Source organism: Polyodon spathula, chromosome 4 (assembly GCF_017654505.1).
Source record: "Polyodon spathula isolate WHYD16114869_AA chromosome 4, ASM1765450v1, whole genome shotgun sequence".
NCBI lineage: Eukaryota > Metazoa > Chordata > Actinopteri > Acipenseriformes > Polyodontidae > Polyodon > Polyodon spathula.
In genome coordinates, this window is record NC_054537.1 from 92,967,990 (window position 1) to 92,981,201 (window position 13,212).

General features: G+C 37.8%; 1 protein-coding gene across 1 annotated transcript in view; it reads left to right on the forward strand.

The window, feature by feature from the left end:
- LOC121315134 (potassium voltage-gated channel subfamily H member 8-like) overlaps positions 1 to 13,212 on the forward strand; it is an 80,480-nt gene that overhangs the window by 11,673 nt on the left and 55,595 nt on the right. The window lies entirely within an intron of this gene.

The following is a 13,212-nucleotide window of genomic DNA, read 5'->3' on the forward strand; positions in this document are numbered from 1 at the left end:
ATTTTAAAAAGTCAGACAGTAGACTATATAAAAGGCTGTATCTGCAGCAAGAAGGAGACATCGTTTTCAAGGACAAATAAACATTTAATAACATTTTGCAAAGAGCTCATTTTTTAACCTTTCAGATCAAGTCCGTTTGTAAATTACGGTTTATAATACTGGTACCGTATTGTTTTGCAAATTCCAATTTTCAATACATGTTTCATAGCTTACATGACTAAACAGAAAGTCTGCAAATAGAGAATATACAATCCATGTAAAAAAGGTTCTTAGAAGCACCTAAAAAGGTCTCCCCACAGTGGCAAAGCAAGGTTCTAACGAGAGCCTTTACTTCTTAGAGTGTAGGCATTAAGAAAAGATGGAACGATATTCCGAGGCGCACGAAAGAGAAAGGCTCTTATACAACGAGGGCTCATCCTCCACCGTTATTTTAGTAATGCCTACAGAATGCATGTTTTTGTAATGCATTCTGGTATTTGACAATACTGGCTCAGGCCGGATTGTTAAATTCGAGTTCGAAAGAAAACGGTAAAAATAAAAAAAAGGACGAGGGACAGATGACGCTGTTAGTTTGAGCTAGAGCAAGTACAGTTTTTCGACCACATATACCATACGGATATACTTTAGAATCATGCATAGAGTAACTGCGTAAGACTTTAAGACGATTTAAGTCATAGTTAAACTGAAGACTGTTCGTATTGTTACTGAACTTACTGTTTCTGAAGTTTGAAAAGTCTATATGTCTGGAATTATTTTATACGAAATAAGAAGTTGAACTAATATGCGAAGCACAGTTACTGGATGATGCGTTGTAATGTATAAGCAACCTACTACAAGCGCTTAAGTGGTGCATTTGTTTATTAAGAAGCCACCGCACATTCCATGTTTTATTCATTTTTCCTGGCGATGTATTTCGAGCTTGTAACACATCTTCATGTGTTACAACTACTGCTTATACCAATCTCCAATTATATATTGGTAAATTTCAGTTTTCGCTTCTGAGCATCCTCATCACCATGGCTAGGCTGAGGTCTTTGTGTGCCATTCATTTTCTTTTGAAATGTGTAGCCTACACTCGCAGGGCTGACCCAAACTGCGCTATTTATTGTGAGGGGCGTGTAATTCTCCACCTCTAATTGCGGTGAGGGGTATTTAAATTGGTTTATTGCAGAATCGTCTGCTTTACCATATCAGTCTTATAAAATAGGTTGTTATTTTGACGATGAGTGCGGCCGTACTGAACACGCACATTACGTGACTTTTTGGGGCTTTATAAATTTGGGCCTTAGAATACTTTATCATTGGCATTCCGAATGCAGATATAGACTCTTTATAATTTACACATTTTTTGCAAGTAATATAATTTAAAATAAGTGTTTTAATAACAGTTTCATTTTTAAAAACATAGCTGAGCTGTGAACAAAAGTTTTACTGAGGAAAAGTTATTGATTTCACGGGGCATAACCGCATCATGTTATTTACAATTCCATTTTTACTCAGTGCAGATGCCCACATTCATAAGCATTGGTTCATTGTCAGTAAGGGTTTAATCAATCATAATTGTTACAAGGAGGCTTGAGGAGCATATTACAAAAAGGTACCATTTGCTTCACTTTGCTCCATATGTGTCAACTGTCTTCTTATTCCTCCTTACAGTGTTAAGAGTAAAGGGAGGCTGATTTGACTTATATTCTATAAAAGTTCTAGCCAAAATAAAATTGCACTTGATATAATTAAGAGTGTTTATTAGATATCAGTGAAATAATTGCCTTTGTGGTATTTATCACGTAGAGTCTTTACATGTTTAGTGTTAATATATAGTCCAGAATATGATACATGTAATTAATCCAGTTGTATTTCCAGTGTGCCACATGCGTAGCATGCAGCCATCATTTGTAATGCTGTACATAGAGAGGCTTTATCCTTATCCTCTCCTGCGTCAGCTCTCAATGAGTCAGCTCTCAGTGATCTGGTTCTCTCTAGCAAACTGATGTAATGTAATAATGTAGTACAAATATGTATTAGATATCAATGAAATGGTCACCTTAATGATATTTATTGCATAATGTATATTGTCAAAATATTTGAAATTATTTCAGAAACTATGTTTAGCAGGGAGATATGACTATACAATCTGAATTTAACAGACCTTTATCTTGCTTCATTTCACTAGTGCAGGAAAATTAGTTTTTCAAACAAAAGCTGATTTTCTTTTACCAGTACAAAGATAGCCCCAGAGGAATCTTTCTAAATGTCAAGGCTTCGATAAAGAGAACTCCTGCTGTCTCCATTTAGCCAGGGCTAAACAACAATGTTCCGTAGAACAGACTCAATGGAATAACCTACTTTCTAAGTGAAAGTACTGAGGAACATGTTTTAAGTTGAAACGTTTTTCTATAAAAAGAAAAGACCTCCCATGTGGACTCATTAAAAAGTTTCCTTAACCCGTACTTTTCTAACCATAGAAAGCCTCATATCAGCTTTCAAAAAAGAGCAAGAATGTATTAATTTCACAATAATGTCAGCTATATAATCTGATATAATCTTTGGTTAGCGAGATCACTTCCCATCATAAGTGACAGCATATTTACTTACAGAAACTTCTGTATGTTTCTATTATTAATTAAGACAGGGAGTCTGTGGGGTGGCTGCTGATGCAAAATGAATAACTGATTCAGATATAGCTGTGCTGCAAATGTACATGTACCAACAATATTGCCTTATTTAAAGGCATGTAAGTATGCAGAATAAATGTGTGAGCTCCAGTTAGATCTGAATGAAGAGTATTTGTTTTTCCAGGGATGTCTCAGATTAAAATGAATGATACCAATGTGGATTAGCAGAGCATTTAATGGTCTGCTTAACCTTTCCCCCCCGTAGACTGTTGTAACTAAAAGAGGCTGTCCTTAACAAACCCACAGCTGTTTACAGAGAGCAGAATGTAATCAGAACTGGCAGCTTCGCAGCCGCTCAGGTGTAAGTTGCTTTTTATTTGTTCGCTATCAAAAATTGTATCATTATCAATTGCTGCCTAGTGGCAGAAAATAAAATGCCCTATTAAAGAAGCACATGAGTTTCTTTGGTGGAGTTGATAGTGTGGTTACTGGGTTACCTAGCATAGTGGTCATCCATACAGACACAGCAAATGGGAAGGTAATCCTTGATAATGTTCCATCAATTAGGAGCACTCCAGCACATGGGGATTAAGTGTCAATATACGACCATTCATATCAAATTATACCCCCTGTAGATAGGATTACCAGCCATATACCTAAGCACTGTAACACAGGCTGGATCAGCAAAACTGGCAATATGTTAGGAAGCACCAGCGCCACCTAGTCAACACCTACTGTGGAACAAGTTTATCTTTGTATTGCTGGTATTACAGAATAGGTGTTCGCTTGATGACATTGGCACATACTAATATACAGACTACATAGCTATACTTATAAATTATTTAACTTGCACGTAAGAGTCTCATCTAGATTTTAGTATTGCTTTTTAATAAAAGAAAACGTTTGATTTTCTAATAGTTATCATTATCATTAGCCAAGCTCGTTACCACTGCTAAACTATTTCAAATGGTAAACCTATTAGAAAATTAATGCACTACCTCAGCCAATCACGATGCAGCATTTCAGGTCGTTATCTACCAGTGAGCGACCACTAGTGTGAATGAAAAGCCTCCCTACTATGTATTAAACAAACAATATCAATCTGTTTTAATTGAGAAAGTTAACAGAAAGATACAGCACAGTATTTGGTGTATTGAAAGCTAGTATTTAGGGACTCGACAGCTCTGGGTTTGAAATCAACGATTTCAAATGATTACCATGATTCTGAACGAGAATTTGATTAACGCTGCTGCTGACTCTGTTTTGAGAGATAATTTTAAAGTCTTACCTCGTGATCAGTGCTGGCTCTCAATTCGAATGACCTGTCTTAGTTATTATTTCAATGCAGAAAACAAGGATTTAGCGGGTGCAAAATGAAAGGGACGGAATATATTCTTAACCTCAAACAAAAAAACATGTCCGACCTACAATTGAACTCAGATCTGGAGCTGTAGTCCTGAGAGCTCTTGATCAGTGCTGGCTCTCCATTTGAAAACAGTTCCCTGAATTATCCCCCCAAAAATCTTGTGATCTCAACATAACAAAGGCATTTTTTCCCTATGGCCTCAATGAGCCGCCATACTAATGTGAGCTGTGTTATCAATTAATAAATAATAATAATAACAAAACAGTAACGTGGTGTGTCTAGTGTAATAAAGAGTGATCCTCAAGAAGATCAGGGAGATTATTACACAAAACTATTATAAAATGTTCTTGTCTGCTTGTGCCCAAGTGCTTACAGTAGTTCTGGTATTTGATTTCACTATGTAACACAATTTTTGTTCCTGGGTAGTAAGTGTTATTTCCTAATTGCTTATGCCTCAAAAGTATAGAAAATGGCTATTATTCCCCACAAACTTTGCTTTTGTGACCAGGACAGTGCTGTTTCAAAATATCACTATTTCCAATGGGAAAACGGGCAAATGTGTGTCTTTTCGTTCACATAAAGTCAGAAAAAAACAACATATGAATCCAAATTAACATGTATTTATAGTAAAGTAATACAAAAATGACTACAAGAGATTTAGAAGTGAGTAGTTTTTCGAGATTTACGATTATACTGTATTTACTTACTACCCAGGAACAAAAAAAAAAAAAAAAATAATTGTTACACAGTGTTTTCAATGTGAAGTGCATCATTATAAAGGGTACTTAGCTTCAACTGATGAAGTACATCACTATGAGAAATATTACATTCTACCCTTTTAAAAGGCCTTTTCAAGATAAGGAAAGATACTTTTAGAAAATGAACAATGGGGCATGCACTTTGTGTGTTGGATATTGCGCAGGGTGTTTGGTATGTCTATGATTTCAAAAAGTGTCTGTCACTATTTTCTATTTGGAATTCAAGATTTCTGATTGCATATGCTGCTTGTAGGTGCTCAATCAGGGATATATTTAGGGTTGCTTATATTGTATCTTAGCGTGTGCCCAAAATAAAGGAAGGAATCTGCAGTTGGTGCGAAGCACCACTCGGGATATTTTGTACCATGGTAACTAGCATTGCACTGAAGAATCCTATCCAAGCATGTTCTTTTGTATGGTATGGATTGATTGATTGTAAATTGAGTTGATCCTCTCTATTCTACTATTCTATACAGAAAATTGCTTTATGTCTAAACCATCTATAACGGAGATGCGATTTCAAGAAATAAGCCACTAGACAGGCATTGATTATCGCCATCAGAACAATAATTTGGCGTTAGTAATTGAAATGAGTAACATGACGTTTAGTTCAATTAGTTCTGTTAAAGGGGGAAAAAGAAGCTTTTAAGAATATCATTTGCCACATTTGCCAAAGATATCCCATTTAAGGGGAATTGTTTTTTTGTTTTTTCTAGAGTTGTTTTTTGTTTAGGTGCTTTAAAAAAAGAAGCTGTATTTTGTTTTACTATATTTTCACGGGGCGTAAGCTGGGGGTGTAAGGATAGGGCAGAAGAAGCAGAAGGGAGTGATAAGTAGGACAGAGTGCCGGCCAGAAAGGACCGGACCTAGGATAGAAGAGCAGGTGAGGCCCACTCTAGTAGCAGACCAGCGAAGCTGGACATGGAAGCTAGGATAGAAGGTGGTCACTGACTGAGGGTGGCGATGCCGACACATCCCAGGGGCAAAGGACCCAGCAAACGAAGACAGGATACAGAAAGTGGTCACTGACTGAGGGCGGCGATGCCGACACAACCCAGGGGCAAAGGACCCAGCAACTAAAACAGATACAAAGGTTATGACTTGGGGAGCCGCCCCTCAGGAGGAAGACAGTCCCGGAAGACCGGGACACGAAAGGAGATAGAGAGAGAGGTACCCAGTGTCTGAGACTTCTGTAAAGGGGCGCTCGTTAGACTCCCAATTGGCCAAGACTTCACACTGCCTGGGACCTGAAATAAGGAAAAGGCATAGAGGTTAGTATGGGACTCGAACACGGAGTAGCTACGTCCCGAACTGAGACAGAGTATAGAACAGAGCCTTGAGTGAGGCAAGATAAGCGCAGGAGCTGCGAAAGGACAGAGTGTGGCCGGGGGTCCGCTCTGACTCACATGGTGAGAACCCCCCTAAGGTAAAGGGAGTCTGATGACTAGCCCTGAGGTCAGGGAAGTGAGACTCACTTGCCCCCAAAAAGATGGACCCCCTGCTCCTCACAAAATCTCCCACACCGTGAGACGAACAAAAGACAGCACATGCCAGCGCATAACATAAACAAAAGACAAGAAGGACAAACAGGACAAACAGGAGGATGGTTAGTAATTTGGTAGGATGTCACAATGTGTATACCTGCTGCTCAGTGGAGAGGAAATAAACCCTTGAGGCTGATTAGGGAAAAACCTCTAGTGGCCCCGGCAGACAGGTAGCCCCCACTCCGGGCATACTGGCAATTTTAGAAGGAGAAGTAACTATATCAGAGAAGGATGAATCAATGTAGGAATCCACTGCAGAGGAGGACCAGCTCCCCCACATTAGTAATCAGGATAGGGGGGGGAGTCGAGGAGGGAGGCCTGCTCTGGAGGCAAGGCAACCTATTGATTGGTCGGGAGCAGTTTATGAGAGTATTGTCTATTGGGGGTAGGAGGACATTGACTGGAACATTGATAATCGTAGGACACGGTTCCGTGACTGACTGGCGGCTCGCGATGATGAAATGATGACTTTGAAAGTTGAATAAGGTGTCTTGATGAAACTGGTCACTAGGCAACACTAGGCAGTGAAACACTAGGCAGTGAATGTGAAAGTGATCAGGGCTTAAATAGAGAATAGGTACTAACTGACAGGAAGTTGGAAGCCCCCTGCTGCTCAACCCCCCACCCCCCCCACCCGAACTACGCAGATAACATTTTGTAAATAAGTTTAGAATTGTTTCACTTTCCTTTTTTTTCTTATCAATATAATAAAGTTAAAGGATGACAAATTTGATAGAATTGAGTGTTTTGGACTGTGTGAGTTAAATGTACTGTACCCCATTTCGTTTTAAGTTACAGTTTAAAATGATGACGTTACTGAAGTTATGAAACAGTCCTTTCAAATATACCATGGGATACCCAGTTTAATATTTACAATAAAAACAGAAACCAGGTTCCATACGAATGCAATACAATCAAAAACCTGTTCATTTTTAAATCAATAAAATAATCATTACCTGACTGATATACGGGTGCCACGCTAGGCTTTGCCTAGGGCAGCAAGTTGCCTAGCACTGGCACTGTCCTGCTTACACTGGACCTTAAACCACATTCTGGTTTGTTTTACGTAGATGTAACCTTTCTCTTTAAAACAAATTATAAAAAAGTAATTTAGATTTCTCCCAGGCTCAGACAACCAATAATGTGCTTTACTGTATAAAAGTGTTTTTCAAGCATGTCCCTGCTGCCCTCATTCTTCTTTCTCAGATTGTTGCTCCCACTCTCCCTATCTTCTTCCCACAAGCAAATCTTTTCGTTAAACACCAGCCACAGCTGACTGTTTGTAAGCATCGCAATATTTATTGAATTACTTTACTGTATTTGACCCAACAATGGAAAAGCAATAAAATAATTGCTATTACTGTTGCGGTTTACCTCAGGGGAAGCCCTCCAGTCCAAATGCTCACATGTGGAGCTCTGTCTAATTGTTCTTTTTTTTTCTTGAATGACAAGGGATTATATAACTGTTCATTGTTAATGGAGTGTTTCTGAATTTAAAGAACCAAGTCCCATTCTTAAATAAAATGGCTTTTGTCCTTGAGCTGAAATAAGCAAGTGAAAAAGTGGATTGCAGTGCGTAGGTGTAGAGGTGATGCAATGCTTAAACAGATGACAGACAACAAAGTTCACGGTCCAAACAATCCTTTATGTGTTTTTATAATCTGGGTTGTTTGGTGACCATAAATAATAATCCCTGGCAATACACAGCAATGTGTACTGTACAGTGAAACCTTGGGGTTTATTCCGGGAATAATAAACACGGTACAAACACACAAAGAACACAAACATGTGCAAGTAGTGAACTACAGTTTATTAGTGAGCAGTAGTGCCGTGCTGTTCGGGTTGAAGCTGACCTTTAGCCACAGCTCCCGGATCGTTTTATCCGTTTAACAATGACAAACGAGTACAATTAGAAACACTCACGGTTACTCTACAGTCCTTCAACGCTTCTCTCGCAACCATAACAAAGGAACAGTCCGTTCTGCCACATCCGCTTTTGTAACTTCAGCCACGCCCCCTTGGTTAGCGAGTGCAATCGCTTTTCCTCCAATCCACAATTGCCACATCGCCTCCCGTCTGGGGCAATGATTTGGTGTACTGTGGCTCCGCCCCCTTTCCCTGAAATGAATTGCCAAACCATCCTGTCTGGGGCACACTGTTCTCTTCACACAGCGCCTTCATAGGTCGGGAGGGAGAGTTACAACCAAGATTCATCAAGGGAAATCAAGGGGAATTGATTGCATGTGTTTAAGACTAGATCAGAAGTTTTCAAAGATTATAAAATTACATACAGTTAAAAATACAGGATAGTAAATCTGACCTAATATTAATTGACATGTTCTTATGTGAAAGATGCACACATTACGGTAAATGTGCATTTGATCTGTTTATATATTTTGTTTGAACAAAAGCTAAACACAATCATATATTAGCCATATATTTCCTATAGGAGTCACATGATAAATGCTGACATTGAAAAGACATGAATCTTAAGAGGCGGCGATACTGAGAAGGACTGCCAAAGCCTGGTGCAGTGGCCCAAATGCATTTACTTTTTAGCTGGGAAAATGTGTGTTTTGGAGAAAATATAAATTCTTGCAATAAATGTTCTAATGTGTGAATGGCAAATTCTAGACAGATTGGATTGCTTAAAAAACATTCTGCTAACCCATTTGAGCACATGGCAGTTGACATTGATATATTGCCTTCCCTGACATCTTCCATGCTTCAAATACACAAACAACAAACACTTTTACTGTTGATTTTACCTTGGTTCAGAAAGGGTTCACTTCAGTCTAAATGGTGAAATCTAAATTGAATAGACCTAAACAGCTCAAATTGTTGTTCACATCTCATATATTTATGAAACAATCTGATGCTCCTAAAAGATTTTTTGTAAAAGATTGATATGATATGTTTGTATGATGTCTTTTTTGTTAAAGCCCTCTATGGCTGTGTTTAAAATATGCAGGATGCCCCCAGGTGTCTGGAAAGGAGAGATTCCATAGACTCAACAGGGGAAAGCAAGCTTAGGAAGCATTTATGAATTCTTTTGAAATCAGTACTTTTGCCACTCTTGTTAGGAAATGGTAGATTTAATTACTTTTATATAATAAAGGGTTAATTACACTACAGAGTTTATTCACTGCTGACGTTTCGTTGCGATGTTTGTATTCAGACTTAAACGTCAAACAAAAACTTTTTTGCAAGCCTCTTCTTCATGCCCATTTGTACTCCAAATATCACAGGCAAGATGGGGGATGTTTGATTACTGCAGTGCAGGAATATCCTGTTCTTTACCATAAGCAGCACAAGAAATATCTAGATAAATAATGCAAACAGAAATGATCAGAAAATATAAGGGAGGAAATCGGAATTCCAGGTAAGCAGTTTGGTATGTTAAAATAAACACTGTTTTGACTACAGGTTTCTGTTCAATGCCCAGGTGTAGCTTCTAGAAAGTACATGCCATGATTTAATACAGACTGAACTACAAAACAAATCAAGTTTCTAATTAGATCCAGTAGCATATGCAGGCAAGTGGTATCATCTTCCCAGCAAATTAAACTGTCTAAAAGAGTTTTATGTCAGTGATATATGTTAGAATACATGTATTTTTCCCCCAATAATGTAAAATACTGTCAGTGCTGTCTGACTTTACATCTGCATTTACAGTACTGTCTACCTTACTGTTTTGTTTGTTAAAAAAATAAAAAATAAAAAATAAAAACATCAGGATGCATCAAAATGATTGTGTTTGGTAGTCCTATCTGTACTCCTAAAACCTTCTGTCATCCAATTTCAGCTCTTGCACAAGACGCTGGTGCTCCCTTAGGGTTTCCCATTGCTCATTATTATAGGGTGATTCTTCTCTTTCTTCTTCTTTGGAGCAATTTTTTTTTTTTTTTTTGCAGCGATAGTGCGAATATCACTAGAGAGCAATTTAAGGCTGTTATTTTTTTTAAGGAATTTTGCTCAGTTAAAAACCAATATAACCCTACTTTACATTTTAGATGAACTGTATGGCATTGTGAAAGCAATAACACACAACAGGGTGCTGAAATTCAAAAATAGTGTGTTGCATGACACAAGAAGCAGCACTTATTATAATCTTTATATAGCGCCTTTCATAGTGACCACCATCACAAAGCGCTTTACAAGATACAAGACTAGGGTGTGTGAACTATGCACCAGTTACAGAATCACTTACAACAACATCTCACCCAAAAGACAGAGCACAAGGAGGTTAAGTGACTACAATGAGTCAGCAGCTGAGCTGGGATTTGAACCAGGGACCTCCTGGTTACAACTGCATTTCCTTAATCACTGGACCACATGCCTCCTTTTGAAATGGTTCTCCTAACCTTCCCTGCTGAAATGAATTAGCTGTCGAGTATTGTGTGTGTAAAGAGAATAGTGTAGGTAGGTATTTCCACATAATTTAGGAATTAGCCTCCCTCGGCAAATTGGAATATAGTTTAATAAAACAGCTCTGTGAAAAGATTTCAAAGGACAAAGCCAGAGGTCTCAGGAGCACAGAAGAAATATTATTCAGCTAGAAAACTATGCAAGCAATACTTTGTCATGATACCAAATGACATACAAAGCTTGCCGAAGTTAAGGAGATTGATGTTGAATTGTATTGGATGGCAAAATCAATTTAACAACTGTCACATCAAAATGTTTTTGTTCTCTGCTATCAACTCGCCTCCTAACAAACCGCAACTTTGTGTCTTTCTTCTTTTGCTTAGAATAAAATGTCATTTTGAAACGCTCACAGTAAATAGGGACTATGGCTTCTGCAACAGCCACTTTATTTTCTGGATTTCTGCACTTTCATCACTTGCATCTGTAACAGAGCACTTATTGTCTTATTAACTCCAGTGTTGGCTTGAAATCCTATTAATGTGGAGCAGTAATGAGTCTACTGAATGATAATAAGACTGCAGTTTTCATTATTGTAATAAATTATTGTCACTTTGTTATATTATCTACCCCTTTAATAAAATGTTTAGAAATCTGGCTACTGTTTTTTTTTTTTTTTTTTTTTTTTTTTTTTTTTTTTAAAAGAGGGTGCTCAGCTATCCGTGAAAGTTGGACTGGTTGAGTACAATTTTATTTTTTCAAACTGCACTTTTAATGCATCAGAAGTCATTTGTCTGGTCGAGGCTTTGAAGACCTATCAAAAATTGCCATCACAATTTCCTTGTAGGTTGTCAAAATCCATCACGGTGGAGTTGTTCCATGTGACAGCCATCAATGTGGGAGGAAAGCTACCCCATAGCAAGTGCTTAGCCTTTGTTTTAAGCAGAATAAAAAATGGAACAAAAAAGATTTTTAATGTTAAACTTTTTTTTTTAAATTATTCACTTTTAATTAGACAATTGAAGTACCTTGAAGAGTGTTGGCAGACAATGTGTATTACTGTTTACAATAGATCAAATATAATGAATAAATGATACTCCTATATCTGATTAATCCTTGCTAAAAATTGTCCAAAAAAGGTTTGAATCTGCATTTTTAGAATACATTAAAAAAAAAAAAAAACATACAAAGGCTTTCAAGGCGAAGGGTTAAATTGTATGTTTTGAAATGGGTTATGAAGGTTCACAATAATAGACCACTGGTCTAGCTAAAACTAGTCTTATCAAGATTGTGTATGTGGCAGAGTGAACAGAACAAAGGGTTGAAGTACACGGGGTGATAGAGTGGACTTGGCATAATATCTGTTAGCTGTAGCATATAAATACATAGAACTTAGCTACATTAAGAGGAGCCAGTCTGGTTAAAGTCAAAGTCTTGTAACCAGAAGGTCACTGGTTCAAATCTCACCTCTACCACTGACTGACTCACTGTGTGGCCCCAAGCAAGTCAATTAACTTCTTTGTGCTCCATCCTGAATATGAAATGTAAAATTTACAGCCTACCTCTGTAAAGCGCTTTGTGATGGTGGTCCACTATGAAAGATGCTATATAAAGATGATATTATTATTAATTGGGCTTTTCAGGAGATTTATAATGACATCCTTCACTCCTGTTCCTGAAAGAGTACCTCCAGTTCAGGTAGATATTGCACACCTGTGCTGTAACTGTATTTATACTAGATGACCATTATATTGCGCCTAGAGGTATAATTGCAATAACTGTGTATTTCTGTATCACTAATAATCTTGAATGCTAATCTTTGAATAATGTATGCTTTAATAAATAAGTTTAGTTTACTCACTTTTGACATGGATTAATTAAAACTAACATGATTGTAGTGGCTTCCACAATCCTTACAAAGGTGAACATAAAATCCCAGCTCACTCACTGACTCATTGTGTGATCCTGAGCTAGTCACTTAACCTCCTTGTGCTCCATCTTTCAGATGAGACGTTGTTGTAAGTGGCTCTGCAGCTGAATCATAGTTCACAGACCCTAGTCTCTTTAAGTCGCCTTGGATAAAGGCACCTGCTGAATGAACAAATAATTAATTAAAAAAACAAGCAAAAAAAAAAATGCTAATGCGACAGCGCTGAAGTTGGCTTCTTATTCGGCCAGCTTCGGAAATATTATTTTGGCCGATAAAACCACTTAAATGCTCACTACTTATTCATTTAAAATTCTGCATAAAATGTGATCTGCCGGTGGGTAAAACGGAGGATCACTTTAGGAAATAGGCGGATATTTTTTCAATGGATTAACAGGTGGAAAAATTTGGGGATTTTGCCCCTTCCACCGAAAAGGAAACCCCATTCAAAAACCGGTCCCTATCTGCTTCTTTCAAAACTGTGCTTTCAAGACCTATATTATGAATGGAGTTGTACCTAAAACCACTTTAGGAAATTCTTTGAAGCCATGTTTTTAGGTGAGCAGTGAACGTGTTCTCTACGGATGATACAACATCTTAACAGAGACTAAGGCACCAAACCCTTTCTCTTAACCAC